The sequence below is a fragment of the Takifugu rubripes genome, chromosome 7 (assembly GCF_901000725.2).
Source record: "Takifugu rubripes chromosome 7, fTakRub1.2, whole genome shotgun sequence".
Taxonomy (NCBI): Eukaryota; Metazoa; Chordata; class Actinopteri; order Tetraodontiformes; family Tetraodontidae; genus Takifugu; species Takifugu rubripes.
In genome coordinates, this window is record NC_042291.1 from 13795430 (window position 1) to 13812663 (window position 17234).

A 17234-nucleotide genomic window follows, 5' to 3' on the forward strand; every position below is an offset into this window, starting at 1 on the left:
TCTCTCTTTCTCTGCAGCTTCCTCGAGCTGTTCCCGCGAGTGTGCCGTCTCGCGATCAGCTGATGGCATTTATATGGAGGGGTGGTGGGGGGGGGTGGAAGAGAGAGAGAGAGAGATGGGTAGAGAGGGAGAGATGGGTAGAGAGAGTGCTTAATTTAATCCATCCCACATCCCCGGGGAGCGGCGACTGGTCTGGATGATTTATTGAAGCTGTTATCACCTCCTTTCTCTTTTCTTCTCCTGTCTTTCATTCTCCTCTTCCCCGGGTTTGAGCGGCCCGTGCACGCGCGAGGGCGCGCCTCCCTTTTCCGCCGCTAATTGATTTTATTTTTCTGCACCGTAAACGTCATTTATGCTCGCCCAGATTTCCTTTTCGTTCTCAGGCTTTTGCCTCGCGTAAGTATTCCACCTGTGTGTGTTTCCCATCCAGATCTGAGTCTTGTAATTATCATTAATGTGGCCCTGAAGGCAAATGGATGCGGACCAAATGGACTGTTTCACATTGAGAGCTGGATTAATGAGAGCAGAGCCATATTTGCTCCAGGGTCACGCCAGGTTCATTGATAAGTTTTAGTGGGAGATGGAGGATTGTTTCTGCTCAGGAGATGACGTCAGGACAAAGCTAGCTACCTTTGATGCAACCATAGGTCTGCACACACTGATTTCCACTTAAACGTGCACGATCTGCCTCATGAAATGACCCCGACTTGAATCCTGCAGTGGGGGGGGGCAGGGCAACTGATGGTTGTTGGCACAGATGCTGAAAGGTCTGGTCGTGGGATGAGGCCCAAAACCCCCTGAGCAACTCTTTTTTGCCTTTTAAACCCTGATACTGAGACTTTAAACTGTGGAAATAAAAATATATATGGACGCAGATGACAATTTATTACCCACAATTCAGTGCACATCGGTGACGAGGCCTGTTACAGTTACAGTTTTACAGTAACAAGATCCCCAGTTGTGTGAATGCGCTTGTATCTAAGTAAGAATATTGTTGCAGTATGTGTGCACAGTATGGTATACATGTGCTGTGCGTGCGTGTGTGTGTGTGTGTGTGTGTGTGTGTGTGCGTGTGTGTGTTGCCATACCGGCCCATCTGCTGTCCTTAATCAGAGGAAGAGCAGATGAGTTCAGTCACCTGGAGACTGGCTCAGGGAGGTCCAATTACACACACACACACACACACACACACACACACACACACACGCACACATTCATTCACATACAACATACAGCCTCTCCAGCAACAGCCAGTGGACTGAAGCGTCATCAACAACAGATTTGACCGCCTCGCTAACAGGCGCATATGGACAGAAACAGACATTCTTCTCAAACAAAGACGACCAAAAATAGCGTCCCAGAGTGGAGGAGACTGCTCGTTCCTGCTCCTTCCTGCTCGCTCCTGCTCGTTCCTATTTTAAAATGCACAAATTAATGAATTTGAACTGGTGACAGAGCAGATTCGGCATTCAAGCTGCCGCGGCGACGGTTTTCGTCACCATCACGCCGAGGATGTGAGCGTGATGTCCAAAGATAGAGCCTCCACGGCCGAGAGCGGAGCGCTCTGGGGGCTGTGGCGCCACGCTCACACGGTGGCGACGGCGCCTCTCAGAGGACGCCGTTTCCAGAATGCGGCTGCTCTGATGGATGCGATGATCTGTGGCTCCCGGGGCTCCGTGTCAGACCCACACGTGTAGTGCCATGAACACGGAGCTGGTCTGTGTACATGTGTGAGAGCCCGGGTTCATCAGACAGCTGCTCCAACTATGAACACACACGCACGCAGACGTTATCACACACCACTCCACGATCACACGCTGCCTCTTCCAGCTGATTCAGCTGTGATTTAACCCTGTAAACGCGTAGCAGCGCCGATGGTTGGCCTTGTTGACGGTTTAGGGTCAGTTTCCTCTCAGCGGGAGGTCAACACACACACACACACACACACACAAACGTGCTCCGAGCACGGCCGCACCTGCAGCTGGATCCAGGTAGGTGGCGCTGAAGCGTGCGACGAGCACGTGCAGCAGTAGTTGATGCTTGAGGGGGTGAGAAGTGCGGCCAAACCTCCATATTGTCGTGAAAATAAACCTTTTTTTCTGATTCTTCTCTCCGTCCAAACCTGCATTTCTTTCCCACCTAAACTCTCCCTGACCCACGCTTCCGCTTTGAGACCCCCCCCCTCATTTTTCTCTTTCTATCTGGGGGTAATTGTGTGAATCAGGAGAGATTGCATTTCCTCCGACAGCTGAGTGGCGAGCTGGCAGGGTAACAAATGACCTGATAACCAGCGACTCTGATCCTCCTCAATGCAGAAATAAGAGCCAAAAAAAATCGTTCCCGCCTCGGACAGACCCATCCCGCGTTGTCGCAACTGATAAAGAGACACATGATTTGGGGGGGTGGGGGGAGAAAAATGACAGAAAGAAAGGAAACAGGTTTCAAATGGGACCTCAGAAGCTTCTGTTTGTCCCGGGACTGGACAGATATTTACACCTGAGCCGATGTGTCGTTACCACGGGAACAAGCAGGCATCAGAAAAGTTATAATGTCGTAGAATCAGTGGATGAGACAAAGAGCTCGTCAGTCAACTGTTTTAATTATGTGTCCTTCCAACAAAACACCTAAAAATCACCCCGAAAGCTAATGCTAACGCTAACACCGATAGTTCAGTATGGTGATAATTCCAAAAGAGGAACCCAACGCAGCAACAGCCCCCCAGCAACAGCCCCCAGCAACAGCCCCCCAGCAACAGCCCCCCCCCCCCCCCCCCCCATTTCTACCCTCGGCTGTCGAGCATTTCAAAAGCCTCAATTCAGGTTAGAAACAACAACACTGGAAATGATGTTTAAAAATGTTTATTGGACGGAAACATCAGGTTAATCTCGTCTAACATTTGTGGGAAAAGTCCAAAAAGTGACGATCCAAACCAGGAAATACAGGACAACGCTTAATATAGATATGGACAGTTAAATGAAAACACACACACACACACACACACACACACACACACACACACACACACGATGGAAGAGACCTGAATCATTCAGTGATCCAGTAGCTTTCCTCTCTCTCTGAATCTTTCCAATATTATCACACTTTCATTCTTTTATTCCATCCACACCACTATTGTATTTAATCTATCTCTGGGAGACACACACACACACACACACGCAAACACATACCTACCTATGATCACAAAGAGCACCATATGACACACACACACACATATACCTACCTATGACCACAAAGAGCACCAAGTGACACACCCACACACACACACACAGCCGCAGGTGTGTGTGTGCCGCAGGTGTGTGTGTGTGTGTGTGTGCGCGCTTTCATCTGACACTATCCTCCAGGATCAACGCCGGAGGCCACCAGGTTCAAGCCTTCGTGGTTTAAAACGGCCTCTGCGGGGAGGGGGGGGGTCCCAGAACCGCAACAGGAAGTGAGGTCATCTCCGGGAGCTAAGAGAGCCGGAACACTCCCATCAAAGAGAGTCAGAGGAGATGAAAGCCGCGGAGGTCACAGACGCAGCACAGACACAGACGCAGCACGCGTGTAGCGGCGGACGACACATCGCCGGTCGACAAACGCCCGCCCGGAAACGTTCTAGACGCCGTCGGACCGCCGCCCGTCCTGGCGTTCTACTTTAGATGCAGCTAATTATGAGGTGACCATATGATCGCACATATGGCGGCTTTTAATTGCGCGTCTTTGTTCCGCGGCGGAACGTCGGCCTTTGTTCCCGCTCTCCAGCCTCCCGGTCAATGGAAAACCAGGAGAAACAACCGGAAGAGGCAGGAAAACAGGGCTCACCTGGACGCCAACGCCGTCAGCTGGGCTTCTTCTTCTCTTATTATCTCCCCGATTGCTCGACTTTGCTCCGCGTCGCTCTCTGATGTCCGATGTTGGAAGCAGAAGAAGAAAACGTGGCCAGTTTGAAAAGTGCAGCGACGCTAATTGAGAACCGGGAAGCTAACGGTAGCTCGGACCGCCGGAAGAGCCCGGAACAGGTCGGCTGGCCCGAAGGTCACGACGACGCGATAGCAGAGATGGAGCTGATGACACGTTTGAGGATCAAAGGAGGTCAAGGGTCGCCTTTGATCTATATGTTCTGTGTGTGTGTGTGGGAGGGGGGTGTGGGTGTGTGTGTGTGTGTGTTTGTGAGTGTGTGTGTGTCCCTCCACCTCTCCACCTCTCCACCCCTCCACCCCTCCATCTCTCCACCCCTCCACCCCTCCACCCCTCCACCCTCCATCTCTCCACCCCTCCACCATCCTCCACCCCTCCACCTCTCCACCTCCACCCTCCATCTCTCACCCCTCACCTCTCCATCTCTCCACCCCTCCATCTCTCCACCCCTCCACCCCTCCATCTCTCCACCCCTCCACCTCCCTCTCCACCCCTCCACCCTCCATCCCTCCATCTCTCCACCCCTCCATCTCTCCACTCCTCCACCCCTCCACCTCTCCATCTCTCCACCCCTCCACTCCTCCACCCCTCCATCTCTCCATCCCTCCACCCCCTCCATCTCTCCACTCCTCCACCCTCCATCTCTCCATCTCTCCACCCCTCCACTCCTCCACCCCTCCATCTCTCCATCCCTCCACCCCTCCATCTCTCCACTCCTCCACCCCTCCATCTCTCCATCTCTCCACTCCTCCCACCCCTCCACCTCTCCATCTCTCCACCCCTCCACTCCTCCACCCTCCACCCCTCCATCCTCCACCCCTACACCCCTCCACCCCTCCATCCCTCCACCCCTCCACCCCTCCACCCCTCCATCTCTCCACTCCTCCACCCCTCCACCTCTCCATCTCTCCACCCCTCCACTCCTCCACCCCTCCATCTCTCCATCCCTCCACCCCTCCATCTCTCCACTCCTCCACCCCTCCATCTCTCCATCTCTCCACCCCTCCACTCCTCCACCCCTCCATCTCTCCATCTCTCCACTCCTCCACCCTCCACCCCTCCATCCCTCCACCCCTACACCCCTCCACCCCTCCATCCCTCCACCCCTCCACCCCTCCATCTCTCCACTCCTCCACCCCTCCACCCCTCCACCCTGTCAGCAGTAGTATCAGACCATAATAGAGGGGCCGCAGCTACACTGTTTATAAGATTACCCCCCCCCCCCCCCCCCCTCAGCCCCCGACAGGAAAGATGGAGAAATTATTTTATCGCTCGGGGGCCTGAACGTTATCATTCGGAGGAATTCGTCGAGCGGCAGCTTTGTGAGTTGGGGGCCGCCACGGCCGTGGTGCCGCGCTGGCGGCGTGCGTACAGAAGTGCCGTGTTTACGTTTGGATCCGGATGTTTGGATCCGGACGTTGGCGTGTGGTCACGACCTCGGCCTCGACCGCCCGACCCCGCGCTGACCTTCCAGTCTGGCTCCGGCCGGGGAGCAGAGGGTCCTGTTGGCCGAGCGCCTCGACGCGCTCTGGTCCAGGAGCGGAGCGACGCTGAGCTCTTGGAACGTCTCTGGAGAGACGCAGCCACCTGGAATTACGGGTCAGCTGTTCCCGATCCCACTGATCCACCAAAGAAGGTCCGAGTCCGGGCCGCTAACACTTAGCTTGTCATCGCAGCGTGCTAGCAACAGCAGGAGCTTCTTTCCATCTGTGAGCTTTCAATGATTCAGCTCCGTCAGCCGACACCATCGCGCGTGTTTTGGGGGGATTCCGGAGCAGACGGGACGCTCTGCTCCGACCGGAGGCCTTAATTGGATCAGAACCTGAGCGAGAGCTTTAATTGGCTGTTGGTCCTGTCTGTTAGCAGAAGGAAGCGTTGGCTGGGAGCCAGGCCTCCCGCTCCGCTGCACATGCTCATTAATCTGAGCTACGCTGAGTTCTGCCCCCACATACGGAACCGGGCCGGCGCCACGGCTCGGCTGTGAACCTTAACCTAGTTACGGGGCGTTGGTCCACTCATGACGATGAGCGAGCAGGTTTTAACTTTTAAACTCGGCGCTCCTCTGGTTCATGCAGCTGGATCCCAGAGGCAGGAACACGGTCTGGCCCCCCAAGGACCGTTGTCTTTGGTGCTGTCACATGATGGTCCACACACACACACACACACACATACACAGGTAGTAGCTAAACCCTCGGTTCCTCGTTAGTTGCCGAGGGTAACCGGATCTACCACAAAGAGCCGCTCCGCTGATGCCCTTTGTTTTTATATCCCCGTTAGCGAAAGTTGATGTTGCCATTAAGAGTGTTGGCGCTAACACGGCGTAGCATTCAGCGTTAAACATCACGGTTAGCTTGACGGATCTTTGGGATTAGATGTGTATTAGCTGGTAAAAAGGGAGAATTATTTTATCATTCAGTATCGCTTCATCGCTATAGCAACCTCTCTCTCGCTGTATTCATCTCATCAGACTTGTCAAATCTCCATTTTTAATCTTGGTGCAGCTCTGAAGTCTTTTTGTGTGCGTGTGTGTTTCTGACGTGCACCCGCCCGCTAACTCTCACAACATGTCACAACCTTCTGTCTCAGGTTTAGCGCGTTAGCTCGCCTCGGGGCGGACACGTTCCGGCGCCGCGGCGGGTCGTGTGAGGCTGCTCTAGTTAATGTTTCCCCCGGAAAAGAGAGTTCTGATCAAACGGAGGCAGACGGCGCCTCATCAGGGGCGAGATGGCGCCGTCTTCTCGCCTCCGCCACTGAAAAAGTCCACAATTGTTAAGTCGGCTGAACTGTGCTTGAACTTGGAAGCTTGGAACTGAGCTCCACAACCTGTTAGCTATGTGCTGTTGCTTAGCATAAAAGCACTTCGCTGAAATTCATTAAAAATAATCATTCTTTACGTTCATTTAGCCTTTAGCCGTATTAGCTTAAGCGCAAAAAGAGTAACATTTTTAACCGAAACAAGCAGTAGAAAGTGAATTTTCGGCCCGTTGCTGTTATAATCGAGCGTTTATTCCCGTTTTCGTGAGGGAAAGCTGATAAACTGTCTTCCAAAGTGTCTCACTTCGTAATTGTTGAAGACTTGTAGCGTGCGACGTCGCGGCGCTGCGGCGCCCTGCTACGGTGCCACGCTCTCCGCCCGACGTCATCTAAAACCTGCGCTCCGAACTAGAAACCCGCTGCGAGGAACCAATGGAAGCGGAGCTTCTGCCGACGCTTCTTCCCCCGATGTTTGTAATTCTGCCGCCCGCGGCCTCCAGCGAACATCTGGCCGCTTTATTGTTCCTTTAATGTTCCTTTCATTGTATTTAAATCAGCCCGGTCACTGATGACTGACTGCAGGGGAGAGAACACAATAGACACGTATGGACCTTCTGCTGCGCGCACACACACACACACACACACACACACACACACACACACACACACACACACACACAAGCTTACCCCATGTGGAGCTGTAAGGAGGTCTGCTGAATGGAGTTGTTGGGATTAACATGTAAACAATAGTGTGGAAAATCGCACTCGCATGTGCAAGAGCAGCTCCTCCTGTGTGTGTGTGTGTGTGTGTGTGTGTGTGCGTGTGTGTGTGGGTGTGTGTGTGTCAGTGCCATCAAAGCGTCGTCTCCACAAAGGTTCTCCTCGCTCCACGCCGCCGCTGAGGTTGTTTCCTGGATTGAGCAGAGGAGGAAACGACCTCGGAGAAGGGCGTCCAGAGGTCTGATCCTGGAGGAAGTCCCGCCTTCCGGAGGCACATCCCGTCTTCCTGCCCGACCTTAAAGCCCCCCCCCCCAGACCTAAGTCACGCTAGCAAACTGACGAGCTCCCGCTGTCCAGGTCGCCCTCCTCCGGTTGGATTAAAACCGTTCCGAGTTCCAAACTTTCCATCGTGCTGTTTCAGTCTCCTGCCTATTTCGCTCATTTATCCTCGAGGCCTCCAAAGACAGAATCTATCATTTCGCTTAATTAGATTGTGATTTCAAGGATATCAGATGCTGCAAAGCCGCCAGATTATAGTTGTATCAATAGGTTTTACCCGCCATAATTTACTCTCAGACACTTTAAAAGCAGAAACTTCGTCTCCGTCCGCTTATCTCGCCTGTGTGCGTCATTAAAAGCTAATGTATTACAAATTAAAAGGCCCACGGCAGCTGCCCGTGCGTGGATCCGCACCTCCGAGCACGTAACACACACCGCAGGAACACGGGTGCGTGATGTCGGCTGTAATTACGGAACAAGTACGTGTGTGTGTGTGTGTGTGTGTGTGCGTGTGTGGGTGTGTGTGTGTGTGTGTGTGTGTCTGAGTGCTTTTGGGCAGACCCCCTCTGCATCGCAACATGCTCGTGCACGCACATGCACACACTCGCATCCTCCAGATGGTGCAGGTGACACGCGCGCGCGCGTGCAGAAGCAGCTCGACAGACATGCAGCGAACGTAAGATGCAAATGATTCCAGATTAGTGACGGGATTTGATTAATTGCACGCGATAGAGGGAGGCTGCGTATCGATGGTGAAAATGTGTGAGGGAAGACAGTTAGCCGCGTGCTAGTGTTCAGTAATCAAAGGGGCGGGGGGCACGTGGAGGTTTTACGCCATTGCTGTGTTATGATTCGAGCGTGAATAAATAGGATAAAGTGCGGGAAGTTACCGGGGGCAGGTGAGAAGGAGGGGGCGGGGTCTGGACAGCCGGGGGTAATTAAGCTAGTTGTTGTCCAAGGTCAACAGAAGCGCCTCAAACTCACCTTCTTTAGTTTAATCAAGAGGAAAAACAATGATAAAGTGGGGAAACACTGAAAACAGGTTAGCATCTTTTGTTGTGCACCAACAGGATTGCACTACTAGCAGAGATGTCCTGTTTTAGCTGCACCGTGGCCTGTTTCACCCCCCAGCAGCAGCGACCGCCCAGCCTCCACCCCCCACCCCTGTGTTGATGTTAAGTACTGAAATGTTCTGTTGTCTAGAGCCGGAGCTCCTTCAACTGCTACTTTTGGTAGCTACTAAGCTAGCAGCTATCAAGGTGCAGCCTGTTGTTAGCTGCAGGAGAGCAGCTCGGTGATGAAGACTCCCTCAAAAGGTGGTGCAGGATTCCTGTCTCCTGTGCTGACTGCAGACACATCTCCCCCCCCCCCCCCCAGTTTGGATCAAGAATGTCAGACGCAGTCGAGCTGCACGAGGGCCGAGAATCTGAAGGATTACACGAGGAGCGCTGCCGCGGAGAAACGCAACTCTAATCGCGTCTTCTCCCGAAACTTCGTCTCTCCGCGATTCGCTCCTCTGACAACCCACACAAACGTGCACGGAGGAAGAATTTGGTGCTCTCTGTTTGCGGGGCTGAGTAAATGGGTCCCTCCAGGCCCGGCTGTGTGGCCGCAGAGACAATGGGGTATTTTGCTGCTCCCTCCAGCCATTTAGGCAGCTATTTCAAAAGCAGTGGCAGCCACTTTAGCCGCGGTCCCACATGTGGATGCAGGCAGCTGCGGATAGACAGGCCAATTACACTGGATCTTTCACACACACACACACACACACACCCCGACACACACGGGCGTCTCGTCGCGCGGCGATTTTCGGCTCCCCGGGAGGGCGAGACGCGCGTCTGCCCCTCGCCTCGGCTATCCTCCGCCATCTAGCGCGCTAATCGGCGCCGCCGCTATCAGCAATAATTAGCACGTGTTATCCGCCAACATCCGAAAGCTAATTTTAATCAGCTCGCCCCGTCTCTCCCACTTGTCTACTTTTCCCTTTAATCGTTCGGGCGCCACCCCGGCACCTCCGCGGGAGGATGCAGTTTAATCCGCCGCTTCGTAAACCCCTACTTTCCCCCCGAGTCACCGGGAGGATATCAGAGATCGACTAGCGTACCACTTAAAAGATAAAGATAGTTCTGGAGCTGGCAGGACCTTTTTGGTGTGCATCTGTGGGTGGTTCGGAGGCTCCTCTGAACTCCTGCTGTTAGTCTGTGAGGAACCGAACAGCCCTGCAGCCCGATAATGACTCTGCTGAATGGCTGCGTGATTATACCTCTTTCACTGAAGTGTTTGTCTTTTTTCCCCTTTTCTGCATTTTCGTCTCCATTTGCTTCTTTGGCCATTGATGCCCCCCGGAGAATTGAGGTTGTTGAGGGGCTTTAAAACGGTCGCGGAACAGGCGAGCGGCCTGGTTTTTCTGAGCTTTCCTCGCAGTCGCAGCCTCTGCTTCGTCATCCTGTTTAACGTTGTATCAAACGACGGCTCCTAATCTGTTAATCTGACACGGTTCGGTGTGATTAGCAGCTGCAGGAAACTGTTATTTTTAGCTTTGACACCTTTTAAAAGTGACCACAATTTAAGCGTTTTTAGCTAGCATACATTTAATGAAATAGCCGCCGATGTGACCACATGACCTCTATAAACACAGTGGTTACATGTACACCAGTATTGTGTTAGTGGTTATCAGTCCACACTTGGACAGTCGCCCATGAGCTAGCGCATAACTAGCTTAGGAGAAAATGTGGAATTCTCCACGTGACGACCTTCCGTACCTGGATTTTGTGCGTCCGATGGCTGCATCAGACTAATGCATGCTGCCACACACTCCGCTAAACCCCTGGTGCCTCCAGTAACCTTCTCTCTGGTGTGTGTTTTCAGTCCTCGGCTAATTTGGGCCCCTATACGCGCAGGTATCAGTGCTCGCAGACACACACACACGAGTTACAAACCTTACACACACACACACACGTGTTCGGTGCACACATACGCACAAATGCCCTCCTCTAACACCCCCAAACGCATTCATAATACGTGCGCCGGCATTATTATTAACTACTACTAATCTTTTAGCATCGCATTATCAGCTGCTAATATATTCTGGGATGCTATTAGCATCTAACACTAATGCTAGGGCGCTATTAATGCTTAATGCTGATGCAGTAACAGTGAGAGTCCTGAGCCAGCCCGCCCATCCAGGATTATCAGAAGCTTCATAATCCCTTGTTAGCTAGCAGCGGAGGCATGCATCACACCTTCGAGCTAATCTGAGCTCCGTGTGACAGCTATACACCCCGGCTCATCACGCCCTGACACAGGCGCACGGGCGGAGCGGGAACATAACAGAGCAAAACTACGGAACGAAGGGACAAAACTGTAAAGTATAAGAATCGCTATTAGCTGTTTTATGGGCGCCGGAGGGGCGAGGAGGCGATTTCAGCACATAACTACAATAATACAATTTCCTGGATGTTCGTAGCATTAAGAGGTTTGACCGCCTCGGGGAAATCGAACTACAGATTCAGTGGACGGACAGTTATTGCTGTTTTTCCATCTCTGCTACAACTCAAGTAAGGCTCAGATGGGCAACATGGCGGCGCGCTAAAAGCGCTAAATGCTACGTTTGGAGCGCCGCTCCGTTTTAATGACACGTGACACCATAAAGAAAGGGAGGATTCCGTTTAAATCCCTCTCCTGAACTCAGCGTCACGTTAAAAATGTCCCCCGATCCCAAACTTTCTCCATAGAATTACCCAGTGTGTGTGTGTGTGTGGGGGGGGTGGCGTTTCAAATTACCTGATCCCTGGGGGGGCGGGGCTTGGAAGGCCACGCTGGCTAAAGACTGAACACCGATTTTAAGAATAAAGTTACGATATTGGGAGCAAATTGCGAGAAAATTTGTAAAATCACAGAAAATAACGTTTTAACAAGGAGCACAACAGTCATGGGGGGGGGGGGGGGGGGGGTGGCGGCCCCCGGTTATCTGAGTGCGATAACAAAACAGTGGACGGGCACGATAGGCGGGGCGGGAGAACGAGGGGGCACAGAGGGGTGATAGAGATGAGAGGAGGAGCAGGAGGTGAAAGGGGGCGGGGGGGCAGCGAGGGGGGGGGGCAGCAGGGGGGTAGATAATGTACTGTAGGCTGATTAATGTCAAAGGCGCTGAGTCCTGAATACTTATGAAGCAGATGTCAATGGAGCTTTAGCCCGCAAGGTTACGCAGAGGGAAGGGTGTGATAGTGGGGGGGGGAGGTGTGTGTGTGTGTGGGGGGGGGGGGGGGTGAAACAAAGCAAAAGATCTCGACAGGGAGGGGGCAGAGGGTTTGAGGACTGCTCCAAAGTCTCCAGTCCGGCTTGAGGTCTTCAGATGCCCGAGAACACGGGTGTCACTCAGAGGTCCCCCCCCCCCCCAAACCCCCCAGGAGGGACAGGGACAGGATCCCAGAACCGGGAATCAGGAACAATGGCGAGGACGTGAGGCGTGCAGGTGTGGCGTCTGTTGCCTGACTGAGTCTCCGCCTGTCAGACAACAAAGGACCTTACAGGCTGTTTTTATTGATGACTGAACAACGGCCTCTGACCTTTGACCCCCCAGAGGCAGCCTTGACCTCAGCTTTGACCTCCTGGGACAGCAGTAATGACGCTGGGATACGTCTAATGACCCTCAGGTGGAGGAAAGCCCCCCCCCCCCCCCCCCCCACCCCCAATGGAAGGTCAAGAGCAGAAACGGGCTCGTCTCATCCTGGGGTCGCAGAGGTCACGTGGAGGCCCCGGTTCAGGACTTCCAGGGTTCCAGGTACGGCAGGAACGCCGCTCCAGGTGCGGCGTGGTCGACCTGGACGGTTTGTTGGAGCGTGGCGTTGAAACGTGTGTCTGTGGTCATCGCTATTCCTCCCTCATCTCCCCCCTCCTCATATCTGCCGTCCTCTCCGCTAATCTCTCTCTATTAGGAGTCTGTTTCCAGGTCTGTGGACTGCCGACACGTCCCGCTCTCCAGAGCCTTATCAAGAAACTGATAAACACACACGCACACACACACACGCACACGCACACGCACACGCACACGCACACACACACACACACACACACACACGAGTGGATGCAGTTGTGTTGCATGTCTGCGCCGCAAATGCACGTCTGTACAGGTGCATGACGCGTTTCTCTCTCCTGTGGCTACGGAGGTGTGCAGCCATGCACGCGCACGTGTGTGTGTGCGTGTGTGTGTGCGTGTGTGCGAGGGTGCACTGTGCCTATATGTTATCAGCGGCGTCCCAGCGTGCTCGCCGAGGGCCAGTCTATTTAGTGTTCATAACAAAGCCTTTTACTGAGGCTCCAATCAGGATTAAACCCTTATCAGCACACACAGACCACAGGACACAGCCAGTGTGTGTGTGTGTGTGTGTGTGTGTGTGTCAATGATGGGGGGGGATTATTTGCACGTGTATGTATTGTAGATTGTGTGTATCTCTGCGCATAATTTGACCACATGAGCTCCTGAGCAAATGTGTTTATGTGGGAATGTGTGTTTGGGATCAATCATGTGTGTGTGTGTGTGTGTGTGTTACCGTGTGATGTATAGAGGGACAGAGAGGATGTCACACAATCACGTCACACAGGTGAGCTTCCTGCGTCACACAGGTGAACTTCCTGCGTCCCACAGGTGATCTTCCTGTGTCACACAGGTGAACTTCCTGCGTCCCACAGGTGATCTTCCTGTGTCACACAGGTGAGCTTCCTGCCGCGCGGCGCCCAGGCCGTCGGGACGCTGGACTGGTGGTTGGGTTTTCTGGGGCAGAGCTCAAAGATAATAGATGGTATCTACTGTACATCCCATCATGACTGATAACGCAGCGTCTGATTATGCAGATCCCCCTCATTAATATTCATGAGCGGCGGCGCCGCGGGGGCGGAGCCTGCGAGCAGACACAACAATGAGCCTGCAAAATTAACGTAAACTGAATCTATGAATAAAAATGGGGGGCCACAGAGGATTATTTACCCCCCCCCCCCCCCCCCTCCCCACACACACAAACACACACACACACACACACCTGCCTGGTTGGTGCCTCTACTGTACAAAGATGGCGCCTGAAATACGTCACGTTTCCTGTATGTAATCATGCATGTTCTATACATTTAATGGAATAAACGGGTAAATAGAACATCCATAACTAATAATAACCTGTAATAACTGAAACTCCGCTCCCTCGATTTAAAAGAAAGTTTGAAAGAGCCGATAAAGCGTCAAACCATCCAAGCTTTTTTACTGCTTTCATGCTACACGAGCTAACGCTAACGCTAAATCAAAAACCTCCGAGTTGCCGACTGATTATTGAAATGCAACGCTGGAGCGGCCTTATTATGGTCTGTAGATCAGCGGCGGACTGATTCTGTCAATAACAAACCTTTTTTTTCCCTCCCTCCACAACAAAGGCGGAACCTTCGGCGGGAAACGAGGACGAAGATTGGGCGTGACGCCCTCCGTCCGTGCGGCGCCGGCGAAACGCTGTAAAAACAGAGGAAATTGGCCGGGCCATCATCAACGGCGGGGAAGCGAACCCATGAATAAACATCCCGGTCCTCAGAGGATCATTAACACCTGTCCGCCCCGCACGCCGCTACAACTGTATGCTAATGCCGTTAGCGACCCGCCGGCGCTTCTAAACGCGCGGTGATTAAATGCGGGTGGATGGCGAAGACGCGCGGACGGAGATCAAAGGGCTGCAGGAGCGGCGGCGCACGAATGGCGGCGTCATATTAAAGATTGATGAGGCGAAGGCGTGAATAAACGACACGATCCCGTCTGACACGCGCCAAAGGTGGGTGAGGCGGGATGTCCGGGGACGACCGGAGGCGCCTCCTCTGGAGGGTTAAAGACGGCGAACAACACGTGAGAGGTTATTTTTAGACGGAGCAACAACGGGGGAAGTTCTAAAGGTCCTAAACTTGGTTTTGCTGTGTTTTTTTGACGATAAAACTTTAATGGTTGATGCTCAAAACGCACTTGAGTGGTTTCTGTTTCTGCTCTGAGGAGCTTCTGAAGTCAGAGATAGAAAGTAGCCTGAACTATTCAAGTGTGTGTGTGTGCGTGTGTGTGTGTTTCATCTAATGAGCATCTGTCAGTGCAGACCTGATAATACCAGGGGGGGTTTAAGGGCCGTGTTTGCCGGCGCTCCGAGGCTGCGGTGAGGTCAACATCTGGGCTCCAGAACAACTGTCTCACCTGTCTCATCGCCGCTGTCAGGAGTGATCAAGACCCGTCCAGCGCGGGACGGGACGGGACGCACGCCCCTGCGGGACGCAGGAAGTGGGGAATGTGGTGGGTCACGTTGAGAAGCTTAAATCCAGCAGGTGTCGTTTACGTCTCCAACCCTCAAAGTCAGGGTAGATACAGGCTTTATTGCCCCCTGTGGGGGAGATTTGGCTGAGACTCCACTAGCTCCAGCCTTTAGTTACACTGGAACACACACACACACACACACAGTAACATGTAATTACAATAAATCCAATGCAAAATATACTATACTATACTATTTATATACTATAAATATACAATACACACAATTAATATACAATAAAAAGGATGAAATGAAACAAAAGCTAATGTTTGTTGGAGGTTAGAGCAAATTCTCAGACCTGCATGCGTGTGTGCATGTGTGAGTGCGTGTGTGTGTGTGTGTGTGTGTGTGTGTGTGTGTGTGTGTCTGTGCGCGCAGAGAAACACACTTTGGTTTGTTTGTGATTATGTGTTTAAATGTGGCCGTTCATGTTTCAACTGTCCCATTAGTGAATAAAGATGCACAATAGCAGGAAGAGCACAGACACTCTGTTCTCTCTCCCCCCCCGTGTGCGTGCGTGTGTGTGTGTGTGTGTGCGTGTGCGTGTGTGCGTGTGTGTGTCAGAGGAAGGTCACCTCGTGTGTACGGTTCAGTGGAACAGCATCGGTCGACTGTGCACAAGGAGCCGAGCACCAGCAGACTCTCAAGGACAACAAAGTGCTTATCTAGGAGGAAAAAAGAAGGCTATAGAGGTCTGATCACACACACACATGCACGCACACAGACACGCACGCACGCACACTCACACACACTCACACACATAGACACACACACTGTTCAGCACGATCACCATCATGAATGTAAACTACTAAACGATCTCACCTTTTCATTCTGGCTTCTGCACTCACACATTTACTGTAAAATGTCTGTTTCCAAGCGTCTGTTACAGCAGGAAGTGTCCCCTCGTCCCCCGTGTCCCCTCATCCCCGTGTCCCCTCGTCCCCCGTGTCCCCTCGTCCCCGTGTCCCCTCGTCCCCCGTGTCCCCTCATCCCCTCGTCCCCGCCTCCCCTCATCCCCATGTCCCTTCATCCCCACGTCCCCGTGTCCCCTCGTCCCCGCCTCCCCTCATCCCCATGTCCCTTCATCCCCACGTCCCCGTGTCCCCTCGTCCCCGTGTCCCACACACTCTCACACACACACACTTTCTCTCTCTCTCTCACACACAGACACACTCTCACACACACACACTTTCTCTCTCTCTCACACACACACACACACCATACATCCTCCATATTTCACTTTTCTGTATCAAGTAAAGTTGATTTCAAATAATTGTTAACGAGAAAAGGAAACCTGGGGGTTCTGTCTCCCCCCTCTGGCAGTGACAGGAATTACACCACGGTCATTTAACCCCATGGTTATAATTCCTCATTTCTTTGAAAACCGCAACTGTTATTGGAGCAAACCCATTTTAACTATGACCACTGCCAACCCACATGGTCCCACACACCCCAGATGTGAGACCATGTGGGTCAGAACCGGTCCCACACCTGACCCGCTATCCAAGCTTTACTTTGCCCACCAGTAGCTCCTGAATCCCAGCACAGAGGCTTTCAGACAGACGCATTAGCCCCCCCTGTTTTCTCACTGAGTGTCACATAATGACTTTCTACTCGCACAAACAAGCCTGTTTGGTCCAGTGACTGGTTCTGGTTCTGTCCGTCCCGCGTCCCTCTGTCTGTCCTCCACTCCTCTGCCTCGCTGCCATCAGTGCTTCAGCTGTTGTTTCTCATTATAGAAACCACATTATTGGGTTTCTTATTATTTCAAGCTGCTCCGAGCAACCGGTACGCCAGTCTGCTGTGTGTGTGTGTGTGTGTGTGTGTGTGTGTGTGTGTGTGTGTGTGTGTGTGTGTGTGTGTGTGTGTGTGTACAGTAGCTGCCAAATGGAGCCTTGATTTGCCTCCAACCTTCTCTCTCTCCACTCAGGTGTTTGCTCTGTTGTTTCCTCTCATTATAAAAACCATTCCACCGCCTTCTCCCTTCTCTTCTCCCTATCCCTTCCTTGTTTTCTTCTCCTCCCTTCCTCTCTCCTCTCTCCTCCTCCTCCTCCTCCTCTCGTTACCTTTCCCTCTCATTATCCAACAGCTTGGAGCAACCAGTCAGCCATATGTGAATGAAAACTGTCACCTCTCGCCGTTAGCTCGCGTTATGTAGAGCTCGCTCTTTGCCTTAAACTCTGCCCCAAACCTTTGGCTATTTTTGTTTTTATAAGAATAAAACTAATTAACGGAGCAGCT